The sequence below is a fragment of the Paramisgurnus dabryanus genome, chromosome 9, assembly GCF_030506205.2.
Source record: "Paramisgurnus dabryanus chromosome 9, PD_genome_1.1, whole genome shotgun sequence".
NCBI lineage: Eukaryota > Metazoa > Chordata > Actinopteri > Cypriniformes > Cobitidae > Paramisgurnus > Paramisgurnus dabryanus.
Window position 1 is genome coordinate 33,826,353 of NC_133345.1, and position 17,133 is coordinate 33,843,485.

At 36.0% G+C, this 17,133-nt stretch overlaps 3 long non-coding RNA genes across 3 annotated transcripts in view; 1 reads left to right on the forward strand and 2 right to left on the reverse strand.

The window, feature by feature from the left end:
• Positions 1-17,133, forward strand: part of LOC135739816 (uncharacterized) — a 92,859-nt gene that overhangs the window by 27,044 nt on the left and 48,682 nt on the right. The window lies entirely within an intron of this gene.
• On the reverse strand, positions 12,222-12,700 carry LOC135739903 (uncharacterized). Its single transcript, XR_010529067.2, has 3 exons — positions 12,549-12,700; positions 12,369-12,465; positions 12,222-12,284 (listed from the first exon to the last, which is right to left on the reverse strand). It is a non-coding gene; the product is annotated as an uncharacterized lncRNA (long non-coding RNA).
• On the reverse strand, positions 12,866-13,764 carry LOC135773884 (uncharacterized). The gene is made up of 4 exons (XR_010543594.2): positions 13,625-13,764; positions 13,501-13,553; positions 13,372-13,410; positions 12,866-13,039 (listed from the first exon to the last, which is right to left on the reverse strand). It is a non-coding gene; the product is annotated as an uncharacterized lncRNA (long non-coding RNA).

Sequence of the window (17,133 nt, forward strand, 5' to 3'; positions counted from 1 at the left end):
TATTTGTGTTGCTTCATTTGGCAATAAAGAATAACTCAGACTAGATGAACAAATCAAAATTAAGTCTGACTAGAGATGCAACAGATTTTCCAAAATACATCAATACTTCCAAAAGTGAACCTACATAATATAAGAGCTTTATTTCAAACAGCAAGGCTTAAAAATAAAAAGTATTTGAGAGGAAAGAAAACAGCGTGGCCTTTTTAGATAAATAAGCTTCTTAATAGAAAATAAGTCTAAAACTGAGTTAACATAGTAACTTTGACAGAAAAAAACTTAATAATAATAATAATGAACAAGATAAAATAAATACCTGGAAATTTGTCAACCCTAAAAAAAGTTTTACACTCCAAAAAAATAAATGCTTGGATGTTTAATCCGATAAAGTAAACTCCTTACTTGTTTAGGTTAATTTAAATGAATGGTGTTTTTTTTTTTTTATTATTTAAGAATAAAATACTAAAGCAGTAAATTTCATTTTCAAAAGATAGACTTTTATTATCCGGACAAATAAAAGTCCATCCTGGTGAACCATCTCAGAACCAACTGAGGTCCTGAGATGGTTACAAGCAAATGAAGAGTTTGGTTCCAAAACCAGCTAACTCCGTTCTTTTTCATTTTCAAAAATCTTGTTGATTGATTGTGCATCCAATTAATATCAATGAAACTGCAGTTGGTTTAACAGGATTTTTTGTATGGCTCAGGAGAAAGCTTTGTCACCCTAACAATACATTTGTACATCATTGTTCATCAGTACAATTTGTTTTCAGATCTCAGAGATCTAGATGGAGTGTACACTGACATCATACAAGAAATATAGGTAGGGGCAAGATCATGTAATGCCTTGTTAACAATGCAATCATTTCAGTGACTTTAATAGGGTGTAACAAAGTACCAAACATTTAGGAATGCGACAGCAGCAACATCAGGCATTCAATTTAAACCAAACACTGACATTTGTATACTTGAGAAATAAAGGAGCTTTGCTCGATCCGCTCTAAACACGAGGGGAGTGATTATGGAAGGCCTAATGGATAAAACACCCCAGATAGCAAGAGGGGACAGAATTCATTTTGATTCTCATCCTTTAAGTTTTAGAGGGATATTATCCACCAAACTGGACCCCGCACAAGCTTTGGTGTTAAATTTATTTTATGTTATCACTGCTGCTAAAAGGGGCAATACAGTATGTTCCCCCCTCCAAGTGAGTCAGTCCGGGTACAGCCAGTGCTTCATATTTCCTAAGAAGAATGGTGGGCTGAGGTTCATTTAAAAACTCTTAACTGTTTTTTGAGGAAATAATGCTGACCGCTATTATTATTGTGACCAGTGCCATATTTTAGGACTGGTTTGTCGCAATAGTCACACTTACTTCCACCTTTATCTCAGTATCTCAGGTTCGCATCTGGTAAAGCGTTTCAGTATTGAGTACAGGGCCTGAAGTTAACTTTTTTGACAGCCAGCCACTGTGGCAGGTGGATTTAGAAATCCACCTGCCACAGAGACTTTTTACCAGCCAGTTTTTTTTTTTGCCCGAATAGTGAATTAGAATACTGTCTTTATTGTATGAATTAAATAGAATTTTTTTTCAGAGCTACAAAAGTGAATTTCTCTTTGTCTTAGGGTGTTTGATTAACATTAATGACACAGACTTACGTAGGTTAATTGAGGTTACTGTCTCTTTAAGACCAGCACAGACTGGTTTTTGACTCTCTATACATACACAAGACATAAAGAAATGTTTTATTAGAAAATGAATACTGTTGAGATAATTTTGTTTATATGTGCCCTGTCAAGAGCAGAAAGATTTTATGTACACATGCTTTTAGGAATGCGTCTCTCCGATGTGCCCTATTGAGTCCCCTTAAAGGTAGGGTAACATATTTGATCCTGAAACATTTTTAGTTATGCTGGTTAAAAGTCTCCTCACATTCTGATAGCAATCACTGTGTTAAGTTGTTTAAATGTATTTGTAAAAATTTATGTCATCTGTGAAAGGCGTAGGACCAAAAAATGTTCAACAAATCATAGATTTCGGTCCGAACGGACGTTTCCTTTTATGTCCCTCATACGTAAGCGTAATTTGAATTCCCACCGCGCAGCGAGTCCACGCAGATACCATACGTCATCGGCGCGTTCACGTGCGCTCTGTCTGTAAACAGCGAGAACAGCAAACTTTTCTGCTGAATTGACAACCTACACAGGAGCAACAAAACTAAATGCATCTTTTATAACAACAACAGCAAAAACTGCCTGGATCAGCAAGAGCAAAAATCCAAATTAACATCTGTAACTTTAGTGCTTTACCACGAGATGCAAACAGCTACAGGAGGCAAAGGGTCTGAAAGGCTCGTTGCACTGTTTATTTTGGTAAGGTAGGTACGCGATATGTTTGTATTGAGATGGATTCAGATATTATACTTTGATGAAACGTTGTGTTGCTTATGAAATTTGTGTTCGTTTACGGATTAGCGTAACGATATAGTTACTACGTCTACACAACCGAACGTGTGCTTAAACTAATTCTGATGTAAACCAGTTGTTTATGTTGGTTATTTTGGAAGTGTTATTCACTTTGTACTGCAAAGTTTTCTCACTGGTGAATGAGACATGAGACGTGACCGTCTGATCTGTGCGTGTTCATGTGTTTGGAAAGAGGCGTGACTTTGGAGAGCGATTTGACTTGAGGGTGGGATCGGGATTTCATTGCTAGGCGGCTACCGTTAGCATTTTTCAAAATGTGTTACCCTACCTTTAAACCCGCGCACGCACACAGAGACAGAGGGGGCACAAACTGCGCACATAAACGCCGCACATACGTTGTTTTTCATTACTATATTCGCAAAATGTATGTTAATGTACTACAGTATAAGGCATAGTAGCGCAACTCTCTCTAAAGTTTACACTTCAAGAGTTCTGATCCGTCACAGCAGCACTACACATCTGTGCAACTGTGATTGTACAGTAGCATATGTCAGCATTGCATTCTCATCCCATCTCACCAACAATTTAATACTTACTCGCACATCCAAACGTAGTCAGAGAAGTGCCTCATCTTCTTTCCAGTCGCATGAACGTTGCGAAACAGCAGTCGCATCCTCTCAATGAATCACTCAATTTGCATCAGTGATATGCGCAGGTTGATAAGAAATGATCGGGTGCCGGTTACGAGTCATCCAAAAATATTTTAATGATATTCAGGCCGCGGTCAGTCGGTCGAGTTTAAAAACTATTTTGAACAATTACGGGCGGGTTAGTTGAAAATGTCGGTCGGGAGTGGGTTGTTTATACAATGACCCGGCGCATCACTGATTCGCATTGGCTACCCGCCAATTTGGCTGGTAGATTGACAGTGTTACCCGCCAATTGCAAAATCCACCCGCATTGGGCGCGTGGTCGGGTGTTAATTTCATGCCCTGATTGAGTACTTCCATGCGGCTTAGTGCTCTGCCCTTGCACCTTTACAAAATTTATTGCTACAGCCATTGCTCCACGATAACCTTGGATGCTGCCAATCATTTTGACAGATACGGTTTAATATTACACATAAACTAAATATTAGTGATGTTACCAGTGACACCGAAGCTCCGAAGCGTGTGTCAAAAAAACGAACCGATTTTCATTGAAGCTTTGTATCGAAGCTTGATTCGTTCTGGCAAAATTGAGCTCTGATTTGAAAAGCTTCGAGTAATGAACCTTTTTCCGATACAATTGGGTTGAAAGCTTCACTGCTTCAAGAAAGCTTCACTTCGCCATCACTACTAAATATAAATATATTTTTAATAACACATATGACATTTATATTTACAAATTACTTAAACAAATAGTGGGTTCGTGACATTTAAACCTCTTGTTGTAACGGGAACAAAGGCAGACAGAGACTGCAGTTCCATACGCAAATAACTTTAATATAACATAAACAAAGTAATAAAATGAAAACACAGAAATGATGAAACAAGAAATCAAACCCTGTAATCCACATTCAACGACTGACACAAGACAAGTGAAACACTGGGGTTATATACACATGGGTGAACAAGATAACAAGACACACCTGGTAAACAATCAACACAAGGACCAATGAACAAAAGAACTACACAAGACTACAAACATGGCAAATAATGACAAGACTTCAAAATAAGAGCACAAAAGAGGGATACACAAGACATGACCGTAACACTTGTCTTATCTTAAAACCCAAAGTCAATTAGTTTTCCTCACGGAAGGTCTGCATTCGTTAAAAATGAGCAAATAAAATATTTCAAATCATTATTTAATGTTCCTCACCTTACTTATGAGGTAAATAGCTGTTTTATAAGTGAGATATTGTACAGTAAGCAGGTTGTTATGTGCACACTGTCAGGGCTTTTTTGCAATAACAACCAGGGTGTTGTGGAGGATGAAGGTAAGATGAAGACTGGGGTAATAAATGAAATTATACTTTTATTGATATAACAAAAACTGGAACTTAAACTGGAACATTACAATAACATAACACTAACATAAACTAATGACCAACAAGGTGAGGATAAACAAACAGAGTATAAATAAGATGACTGATGAGGATTACTGGCAGGTGTGATGATAACAAATGGAGATCAGGTGAGGGAGAGTGAGGGATCATGGGAAATGGAGTCCAGATGGTTTTAAAGGGGAAAACATGAGGGCACAGAAAACGGGGTTGTGACAGTACTCCCCCCTCCAAGAATGCGCGTCCTCACGCCTAGAAAAGGAACTAAATACTACCTGGAAGGGGGGATGGGCATCCTGGGGGCTTGGACTGGATATATAAACCTCCAGGATGATCCAGATGGACTGGGTTTAGCCTGGTGCAGCTTGCACTTGTGGCCACTAGGGCTGAAACGATTAGTCGACAATAACAATTTGTCGACAAATATTTTTGTTGTTGAGTAGTTGTTTGGTTTCACTTAACCTAATGAAAGGGCCTGCAATGACGTGATTTGACCTCTATGACGCGGTAGCGCTAGATTTTAATGCAGCCCTTACACATTTGTGATAGAATAAGATAGATAGCGCGGATTATATCGTAGTGCAAATGTATCAGCACAAACATTTTATAAAACTTCAAACCAAGAAAGCTGTTGTGTTTAATACATAAAAGACAGAACTTGCCTTTCACAAGGGCACAACGTTTAAAGAGGAAATATCCGGGCTCAAGAGGAGCCGGTGAGAGGTAACTTAAGTGTTCTCAAGCTGGAGCTAACTTACGTTAACTTGCGGTAAATCTCTATTACATAAATGAGAATGCAGTACAGTACTACTAATAGTAATAATACAATGGTTACACTTTATAATAAGGGTTCATTAATCATAATGAAATGATTTGTACTTCAGCCTGAGTTAATGCATGCAAGTTACAAACATAACTTAATGAAGAGTCATTAAGTACAACATGACATGTCTTAGTTGTTACTTAATGTATTAATAAACAATGAATTCATGTGTTGTTGAGTCATGTTATAGTTAATGATGACTCTTCATTAGTTTATGATTAGTACATGTCATAACTTAGCATTACTTCATATTTAAGTAAGAATTCATTTAGATCAGTTCATTATGGTTCATGGACCCTTATTATAAAGTGCTACCAATATAATTACGTAATCTGATGATTTATTTTTATAGAATAAAGACTGATAGAGTTTAGGAGTCAGATTAGTAATAATAAATAGTGTTATTATAGTAACACTTTTAGATCTTATAGTATGTTTTAGAAAAGAAGCTCTTAATACTGCTGACAAGAGATGTTTGTGTTAAAAAAATATTTTGTCTAGTGTTTGTTTATTTTTTTTAAGAGAACAGAATATTTAATCAATACTTTAAAGGTGACATAGAATGATTGAACATGGTATTTATCGTTGTTCTGTGATGTGACATGTAGACAAAAAATTTTTTGTTTGGGTCTATAATGCCTTAGAAGCTTCCTACAAACCTCTCTCAGATAGCTCTATTAAGGTGGGGGATTTTAAACAAGTGGTTTTGCACCTATTTGGCTCCCCCTACTGGCTTAACTTGCAATCTCATTACTGATTGGCTGACTTTGCTGCCACTCAAAAAATATAGCCAATTATTTTGAAGTGGAGGGGCAGTTAGATGCCTGTGATGTCATAAGCATCAGTTTTTCAGCTTGGGCTGTTTTCTGGCTGACATTTCTAAAAGAGGAATTTCTATGAGACTGAGATGTTTAGCATGTTTAACACTTTTTGTATGTTTGTGAATGCGGGTAGACTACCATTATTCAACAAAGACAAGGTAAAAATGGTTTTTCATTCTCTGTCCCCTTTAAAAGCGTGTGTGTGTAATTGGAGTTGGAGAGAAATCCGAAAACTTAAGAGAATTACCTGCTTAAAGTTCATTAAAACAACTATTTCAAATGCTGAAGTGATTTTATTTTTTATTTATAAGTTAGAATATGTACAGCTTGATGTTTTAACTAATTGAAAAGCTGAATAGTCATTCGAAACACACTGATTAGTCGTTGAAATAATCAGCGATTAGTCGATTAATCGGTCTTATAATCGATAGATTAGTCGATTATCAAAATAATTGTTTGTTGCAGCCCAAGTGGCCACAGAGGTTTGGGTGGCCACGGAGGCACGGGCAGTTCGGGTGGCCACGGAGGCGCGGCCAGTTCGGGTGGCCAGCTTCGGAGGCGCAGAAAGCTTGTCCAAAACCTAGATAAGTTGACAAAAAATTGGAGGAAAGTTGTTGTCCAAAAAAATTACGTAAAGTCAAAGAAAACAAGAGCCAATGTAACTTAAAATTTAATAATAATTATATTATTCAGTTCATTAAACTTAATTTTAAGTTGATTTAGCTTGAAATAATTTGTAATATAATTACAAGAAACATCTCTCTGACTTAAAAAAAACTGATTACAATATAAAACACTTAATTATTTTGTTTAATGTAGTACTGACAGAGGAATAATATATAATAACATTCAAAATTATGTGTTTTTAAGAGATTTTTCAAAGAGAGAAGGGTGGATGCTTGATGAATATTTTGAGGAAGGGAATTACACAAGCTTGGAGTCGCAACACTAAAAGCCCTAGTTCCCATAATCACTAGATTGTTCTTTGGGGTGACTAACAGTTCTGCACTAGAAGAATGTAAGCAATGAACTGAAGCAAAAGGCTGGAATAAGTTGGATAAGTATGTAGGGCCAAGGCTGTTGAGAGCTTCGTAAGTAAGAATTAGAACCTTAAAATTTATGTGGAGGTAGACTGGAAGTTATTGAAGATGATGTAGGATTGGAGTAATGTGTTCGTACTTTTGAGTATGTGTGATCATGCAAGCAGCAGAGTTTCGAAAGTATTGTAATCTTTTGATATTTTTAGCAGAAAGGCCTCCAAGTAGTGAGTTACAATAATCTAGTTGGGATGTGACAAAGGCATGTATTATTGTTTCAGAATCCTGTTGGCTAAGTGAGAATGTGAGATATATTACGTAGGTGAAAAAGCTGTCTTTACCACTTTACTAATGTGTTCATTAAATTAAAGAGTTGAATCAATGAGAATACCAAGATTGTGAACAGTCCTAGAGGGCATTATGTAGTCGCCATCCAAATGTATCTGTTGACCAGAGAATCTAGAAACAACTGATTTAGAGCCAATCAATATAATTTCAGTTTTATTCAAGTTTAATTTGAGGAAATTTTTCTCAAGCAAATGCTTGAGTTCCTTGATACAGGTTGTTAATGTAGGTGGTGGAAACACTGAGGTGGGAAGGATGCTAAAATAAATCTGAATGTCATCAACGTAGCAGTAAAAAGTTAAACCCATATTGTTTGAACATTTGACTAATCGGTAGCAGTATAAATGTTGAAGAGAAGAGGGCCCAAAACAGAGCCTTGAGGTACACCAGAACAGACAGATTTGGTGGATGACTTGTGCTTCTGGTATACATCAAATTGTTGTCTCCCTGATAAGAAAGAGGAAAACCAGTCAAAGGCTGTGCCAGTAATCCCAGTTGCTGTAAGCCATGACAGGAGTATGTTGTGATTTACAGTGTCAAAAGCTGAGCTGAGGTCTAATAGAAAGAGAGTGCTATGAGAACGAATTCGAAAGCTATTAGGAGATTATTAAGAAACTTAATCAGGGCTGTTTCAGTACTGTGTTGAGGCCATCAAATGGGCCTTTAACTGAGAAGCAACAACTTTTTCCAGTATTTTAGAGAGAAAAGAAAGGTTTGAAATGGGCCTGTAGCTACAAAGAGAACGTGGATCCTGGTCCACTGCTGCCGAATGATCATGGTCCACTATTGCCCCATGACCCTGGTCCATCAGGACCCCATGACCCTGGTCCGTCAGGACCCTATGAGCCTGGTCTGACAGGACCCCATGACCCTGGTCCTTTTAGATCCCATGACCCAGGTCCATCCTTGCCCCATGACCCAGGACCGCTTTTGCTCCATGGTCCGGGACCGCCTCTGCTCTCTGGCTTAATGCAGCCTCTGTCACAAGGTCCTGACCCACCCAAGGACTCTTTTGTTATGGTGTTCTATGTCTTGTGTTCTGTATTTTGAAATCACATCATGTCATACTACGGTTCACTTCCTGTTTGTCCTGTATAAAACCTGTTCAGTCTCTTTCACCGTTGCAAAGTATTGTTAGTGTCACAGCTGCATTACCAAGCGTTCTTGTTTCATGTATCCTGTTTTACCCCTTGTCTGTTATGTGCATTATGCTTTTGGATTACCCAGTTTGGATGTGTTTGCCTGCCTTTGTGGATTTTATATATAAAACCTCCTTGCATATGGATCCTCGTGCTTTCTCTCGCTTTGTGTAAGCAGCCCTGTTACACATATATATAGATTTTAAAGGAGCATACTGATTCAAAATACTTTTCATCATAGACATTATGAATGTCCTCAGCACTGGAAAGGCTGGAACAGGTAAAAGGTGGGAGTTACTGATAGAAATAGAAAATAACAAAGGATCAGTCATATTCCAAGCACGATAATGAATCAAAGATTTCACAACAGACTTTGGAATGAAAATATTACATGAAAATTCAATCAGTTTATGATCTGAGATACCTATGTCAGATCCTTTCAGGGCAGTAAAGTCAATACCAAATCCAATCTATGGCCACGGACATGAGATGGAAAATCAATATATTGCTGCCGTTTAAAACAGTCACAGACATGAATTCATGAGCATGTACAATATCAGTATCAACATGAATATTAAAATCCACAAGCAATAACATTGCTGTAGACTGAGATCAAGCAATTGTGAGCAATTCACACAGATCTGATAAAAATTGAGTATTCATTGTAGGAGGTCTGAAAACCAGTATTGAAAGCAAATTAGAGTGACCAGTGATTTTAAAAGACAAATATTTAAATGAAGTCACATCGTAAAAAGAGGACAGTTCAATATGAAGACTGGCGATAGACCACCGCAAGGTCCCCACCCTGCCTCCGATCCGGGGCTTATTCAGTGTTACTTGTCATTCTGGCCTTCAAATCTGTGGTGGAAGAAAGTAGTTCCACTAAAAAGAGTCTTTTAGAATAACTCTGTTGTTGTTTTCTAGTTTTCTTTTTCAAAAGTGTGCCGTCGAACTGTTGTATAAAAGCAATATCACACTCATGGTGTTATATACAATAGCCCTATATCAGCACGGCTGTGATTGCCTCCGACCTATTCACAGCCGTGATGATAAACCCATATCCAGTGTTGGGAAGGTTACTTTTAAAATTACTTAGTTACCTTTCATGGAAAGTAATACTTTTACGTTACTTTTAAGTTACTTTTGTGTTACTTTTTCTTGCTTGGCTGATGTTTGATCTCTTTCAGGCCTTGTAGGCGGTTTTAATGACTGATAAGTTCTGCATTCAGAAATTGCATATTTCCATCGCAAAATGTCAAAATGTTTCCGCTCAGGTGCGCACGCATAGAGTGTGTTATTCTACGTGCACTACGTTCAGTTTAAATCAGTAATTTTTGTTATCTAATTAATTAAACTGAATATTAGCTTGCATTACTTTTTTTTTTTTACTTGTAATGAGTTACCCACAACACTGCCTATATCACAATCCTACTCGAGTAATATTGCTTAATTATAACACAAAACTCTAAGTAAGTAATTGATAAACTTAGTTTTCCACATAAACACACACAAAACTATGTTTTTGACATGAATTGTCAGTACTGTAAAGAGAACTACAATAAAATGTGCTGAACAGGGTTCATGTAATTAAACGCTGATCACCTGAACAAAGGCTTCACAAAATTATAATTTACAACAAAACAACATTGATAATATAAGAGCTTAAACCTCTATGACATTTAATTAACAAATATTTAATTAGTTTAAGTTCTTATCAGTTCTTATTCTGTGAAAAAGCATAAATAAAATATTCAGACACAAAGGATTATTATTAAGTATTCCTTACAACATTACTGATAATTTTAAGTTCATTTCACTTGAATATTTTAGTTTAATTAAATTTTTAATGCTTAAACATTAAATGAACTAACCCAAAACTAAGATATTATTAAAAAAACTAATAAAAGTTTCAAAAGTTCAAGCTCTTGCCATAGAAAGTTTAATTAGATTATTTCCTCATTAAAGTCAGGTACATTTTTAAACCCAAGCTCCTGTATTAAAGATGTTAAACTGCACCTGTTCTGTTCATAATTTGTTTTGCTCCTTTTGCAATAAATTTATACCAAAAACATTTTTTTTTCAGGTTTTTTTATTTATAAACCAGTAAACCAGAAATTCTTTACAGAAAGAGAGGTTACAATTACATAAAACAAAAGTTTAACTTCAACTGGGAATATATGGAAATGGCAAATTTATTTTTATAGCACAATTAAAACAACACAAGTCGATCAATTTGGTTTAAAATGTTATGCAAAGAATAAAACTCTAGCAGAAGGGTTTGCAAATGACAAATAGATGTCTGGCACATTGCTTTATATAATGCATTACAGTAGTTTAGTCGATAATATCAGATCATGGACTGCCTTTGTACATAAAAGAAACTTGATACATTTTCTTTGTAGTATTTTTGCAAATTTTAAACAAATGACTTTATTAAGAAGACACCGATCACGCTCATATCTCATGTGATGGCACAGGTTGGTATCTGACTCTTGAAGTCCTTGATCTACAGACAAGCACTCCGCACATCATGGCAACTTTGGTTTCCAAGGTTCAGATTCACACCTTGGCTTACAGTGACCCCTGAAATAGAGTAAAGGCATGGAGATGTTAGTTGATCAAATGAGCATCTACTACACAAGCAGCATGAACAACAGAAGAAAAACGACGTCTTACGTAATGCACGTCTCAGTCGCAGGGGTCCATGGGAGATGAAGCGACTGGTGGTCTGGATTGGTGCCTCTCTTTTTTGAAGATGGTGGGAGAGTGGAGATATTGGGATGTTTGTGCAGTCTGGGGGTTATTGGCCTTAAATATCGTCACCTTCCTAAACTAATTGCGTATGTAATTTTTTTCAGGTTTCTCAGAAAACAAAAATTAATGGAACTAACTTCAGAGGTTGAGTAGATTTGTGTTCTTCTTGATGCAGTTGCCATTTAGAAAAGCTTGTATAATTGCTTAATGTTTTTTGACTACGGTAAAATAAAACAGCCTAAAACATTTTGGTTATCGTTATATTCAAGAAGGTACTCTCACTGGCTTCAGTTTATTTTTAAATGTTATCATTTAAATTATCCTCAGTACTTAAAACAATATCTAATTCCAATTGCCATATAACTTAAGGCATACTGATCAATTATTTTTTATGTTCCCAAAATTAATAAAGAGGTAGGTCGTAGGGCATTTCAATTTAAAGCTCCATCAGATTAGAATAATTTAACAAGTGAAATTAGATCTATTACTTCAATCAATATATTTAGGTCAGCCCTACATGATCACTTGAAGAATATTTGCTCTTGCTTTTGAGTATACCATTTTTTTTTAATTATGTGAACATTACATTGAATGGTACTGAGCTTGTATGACAAATGTACATTTATTGTATTTATGTACTTTTAGGATCGATATGTGTTGGATATGTTATGGAGAGCTAATTGTTGTATGAATGTATGTTTTATGAGTTATACATTGTAATTTGTTGTTTGTATTTCTGTTTGTTTTAAGGACCCCCTCGAAAACGAGATGGCGGATCTCAAGGGGTTATCCTTTAAATAAATAAAAAAAAAATTAAAACATTTTTGTAACAAAATGACTTAGGCAATTAGTTTAGGAAGGTGACGATATGATGATTGAGCAGCTGATGAACACCTTTAGAGGAAAGACAGAATTGAAAAGCATTATAGTTACTTTATTTGTTTTATTTTATTATTGCAGAATATTTACCACCCTTACCTGCTCGTGGAGCACAATGAATTTAAAGGCCTCTAGCCCGAACTCGATGTATGGTTGGCGGTTTGAGAAAATCTGAGCATTTTCATCCACAATGTATCTGATATTAGAAAAGACATTTTAATTAGTAATGGGTGAGGGACTGAGATTTTGGAGGCTAGAGATAGGAACTGTGCCTTTTACCATTACTAATGTTAGTAGAGAAGTTGATCTCCATTGTAAGGTTGCTTCTTTTCTCGTACTTGCACAGGAATTCAATTTCTAGTTTGTGGGTCCTGGTTATAATGTCTCTGTGGTCATCGGACGAAATGATTTTATTCTTGAAGATAAGGTTATCATTGGTCTCCTTTGAACAAACAGATATTTTCACATAGTTAGGCTACTATCAGGTCCTATGATCCTAATCAGTAAGCTTTAGTAATTTTATTCTCAAAATCTATTTGTTATGATACAGTTTAAACTTTAAAACAAATTGAGTTTAGGGCTGAATCTTACCTTCATTTCAGTCCCACAACCATTTAAAGGTATGTTGATAAACACATGGGTCTCATTGGAGTTAGGCTGGCAAAGCGGATCTATCAGCCTCAAGTGTTTGTTATTGATGTTTTTGATTGTAGATTTCTCAACTGACACTGACATTGAGTTTTCTAAGCAGGTTACATGTGCCTTGGGTCCTAGAAGTCAAAATAATAATTGTGCATTTCTTTCAAAGCAGAATCTTTCTGTGTTAACATATCAGCATTTATATAAACACTTTTAAAACAAACTGTAGAAGGAATCAGGACATTCAACATCATAAGGATGTAATATATGTTTTTACAGCATCTAGAAGTGATATTATGAATTGCAACCAATCTCAATATCGAAATGGATCGTCATCGTCTGAACAAAAACGTGACACAAAATGCAACGCATTTGGTCACAAACAAAATCTTGTCTATGTATAATCTGGCCCTGGTATAAGTAGAAGATGCAGTTTAAGAATCATTTCAAAACTTTATAATACCTGGCAAAGTCGGTGCAACTGTGGTTGTAGTCGGTCCAACTGAGGATATAAAATTTTATTTTATTATCTTGTTATTCATTAAAAAAAATCTTTCTAATAAATAACATGATAATTTACTTCTTGACCTACTTTTATTCACCTCTACAATGACACACCTCATTTCAGACTGGTAAATGTTTGACCTTTAAATGGACAGATATCGGTTTAGAGTCATGCCATGATACTGTACGGTATGAAGCCAAGAATAACATACCCATCTTCTCCTTCTGCAATAAAGCAAAATGGAAAATGTTGGCCATAGTTCTCTGGAGTTGGTGTCCAGTTAATCACATACTCCCCAGTGGTTGCTTTGTGTTTTGTGCTGTGCAGAGGTCCACTTATGATGACATCAGTGATGCTGAATGACCAAAAAGTAAAGCAACTCATATCAACATTATTTTTCAACATTATTTCACATAGTTTGAACTGCTGCAGGAGCTGCAAGCTTGAATCTACTCAAACATCATTCATTTCAATTATCAAGGGATGAGAACCAGATACATCATATTTTGGGTGAAATTGAGATATAGAGTTTCATTTGCTGTATGCGTGACGTGGTAATGCGTTTGGATGGCACTAACTTGCGGTCCATGTTTGTCTAACTAGTGGCTACACTGACCTTTGCTAACCAAATAGAAAATTTGATCATCCAGTATACACTGTAGCTACTCGTGTCTGCACTCTCTATACAATGATATTCTGTCATCTTGAATCAGCTTGTAATGTTTCTCGTACTGAATCTTCTAAATCTCTATTTGGGTAATTTTTTTCAGTTAAATACAACAGTAATACCTTGAAAATAATGCAAAAGCATTTATTCTGATTTCAAGCTGCTCGTACACACGGGCCTGCAGGTGCTCTCCATGTTGAGGTGTTGGGTGGAGGAACTGTGGTAGATATTCACCCTCAGTGCAAGATGGAGATTGATCATCAACTGAAACAGCAACATATGTGTAAGCAGAAGATGCAGTTTAAAAATTATTTTTATAGCATTCAAAACTTTGTAATACCTAGGACAGAAAATTGAAGAGGAATTTTGCTCAGTGGTACAGTTGGAACTGGGGTTGTATTGTTGAATGGATCTCTAGTCACTGAAGGTTGGTTGGTGTAGGACAGAGTGATCGTCTGCATGGGGAAATCCTCCAGTACCAACTCAAACAAATAAACTCCTGTGAGCGATGTGTGGCCATACGACAACGAGCATTGATTCTAGAACATAAGAAACTGTCTAAAAATCTGTATCTTACAAACAACATGACCACCTTAAACAAAATAGTTTTAAATAAATGACATACATAAAATAAAAAGTCTTTATATGCTGCAATCAGAAAAATACAGTATTTAACTCTCACCTGATCCAAAGTAAAACCAGCAGGTTGGTTGCAAATTCCACACTCATTATTGAATCCGAGTCCATATCTACATCTGACGTGGTCACCATCAGGATCAAAGGCTAAAAGATTGAACCTCCTTGGACAGTTCTGAGGAACTCTAGAAAGAAACCCCCAAAAATGTCATTTTATTAATGATTGCATTTACATGCACAGTCTTATGCCGATTATGCTTAATAAACCTATAATGTGTGAGGTCAACACAAACCAAATTTCACAGGTCATTACCCAGATTTCTCGCAGTTTTGACCATGATGTCTTTGCGTGAATAATATAAATGTCATACGTGTAAGTAAGCATAATATCGCTTCTAATGTTTACCTCATTTGTAAGTCAAAAGCGTCTAATAAATGACTAAATGTAACGCGTAAAAATCTACGCTCGACTCAAGTAGTTGGCAGAGAAACTGCAAAATATCAGCTTATATTTCATTTACAGGTTCTGTAGGCAGATACAACAGTATAGCTTTAGACAGATTTCCCAACTATTTCCCGGCGATGTCACTGCTTTTGAGAATCCCGACAAATCTCCAAATTCCATGTAAATGCATTTTTCTGTATAGCCGTTTTGTTGATTTGCATGTAAACGCATGAAAACACGTTTCTATAATAAGCAGATTTTTGATAGTTATCCACTTATTATGTGCATGTTATAATAATTAGAGAGTGCATCTTATAATTAAACATGTAATACATAAAAAAATAAAGATTTTACCTAAGAAACGGTAATATGGTAGTGATTGGGGATTTGTTGGGCTTTGAGGTGTCTGATCTCACTCCAAGGTCAATATGTGTGAAAAGACTCCAGGGTCCACCTGTCACTGTGTTATGAATCCAGCAGCAATTCTGGTTTCTGTTGAGCCATGCAGAGGTGTATAACATCAATTTACATTTGCTGTCTCTTTCATAAAGTTTCAGTCACTGGTTCTGTTTAAAATATTTGCACTTATTATTACTGTAATCACTTACCTCAGCTCAAATGGGTCATCGGTGGAAACAGTTCTTGTTATGATTCCCTCAGACTGACACCAGTTGCCACCATTAACACTTGAATCTATTTTACCCATCTCAAAACTGTTCTCAATGCCGCAGTTCCCAGACCAGCATGCCCATAAATCAAATGAGGAACAGTTATTGTAGGCCGTCTTGAAGCGAAGTTCCACCTGTAATAATATGTGGATTAGTAACTCTGTCTACTACAATAATTAACTTAAATAAAATCAATGGTGGTGTGCTTACCTTGTACGATCCATCAAAGTTACTTTTTGAGTCAAAAGTCATTAATCCTCCATAAAATTCTAAAGCTGTGGTGCTCAACACCTGCAGTGTCAGGAGCAAAAAAGTCAGATACATGATGGTGAAAAAAACTCAGATTATTTGTAACTATCAGCACAGAGCTCCTCTTTTAAAGCCCCATAAAGGAGGACATAACAATTATTTTTTGTGTGTAATGCCAATGTTCCAGTACAGGTAAAGAACAATGTATATTGCAATAGGCACTAAAATTAGAAATGATTGGAATTATCAATAAACAATTAGCCAAGACCACAACTATCTTAGGCATCTGTCTTGGGTGGGAACTTCCACAAATAAATTCTTTCTTTGTTCTGTCTGATTTCTTCACTGGGATGTACGTAATAAAAACGTCACGTGTTCAGATCCAGTCAGCCTTGTTTAGAAGGACTGCTTTTATATTAAAAACTTCCACTTGAAAAATTTCCAGTTGAGAACACACGATGCCTACAAAAGAAAATGAACTTTAACCAGACAAGCAAATAAATGTAAGTAGGACTTCATTTGTATTTGGATTCAATTTTAATTAAAAACTGTTTTGTTTATTAAATTAGATTTCTATTTTATAAATAGACAAATTGAACTTCCCATAGGTTGCAGTATACAGCAATTTTCCAAAACAGATAAACAAATTACATATCTCAGTTTTTTTAAAGATGTTAGTTTGGTTCTTGATATCAAAAGTTAACACAGACAGCTAATTTAAAAAACACACGGCATGCTTTAATACTGATGCAATGCCTAATGCAATGTAATAAATTGTTTCGCACATTTATAAGCAGGGCTGGAAATGGGGGAATGTGTTGGGACAGAGTCCGGGAGTGAATTTTGAAGGGGAACAGACTTCCAATATTTGTAATAGTGGAATTATTTAAACAACTTAATAGCATTTATAAATGACTCCCTTTATGAGTTGTATTGTAACTATTATTTTATAATGCATCAAGCTTGTCACATGACACTTTAGTTGCAGTGGCGCTGTTTCATTTCAGATTTTAAAATATCTTATAACTAAATATCACAATTTTCACATTCTACAA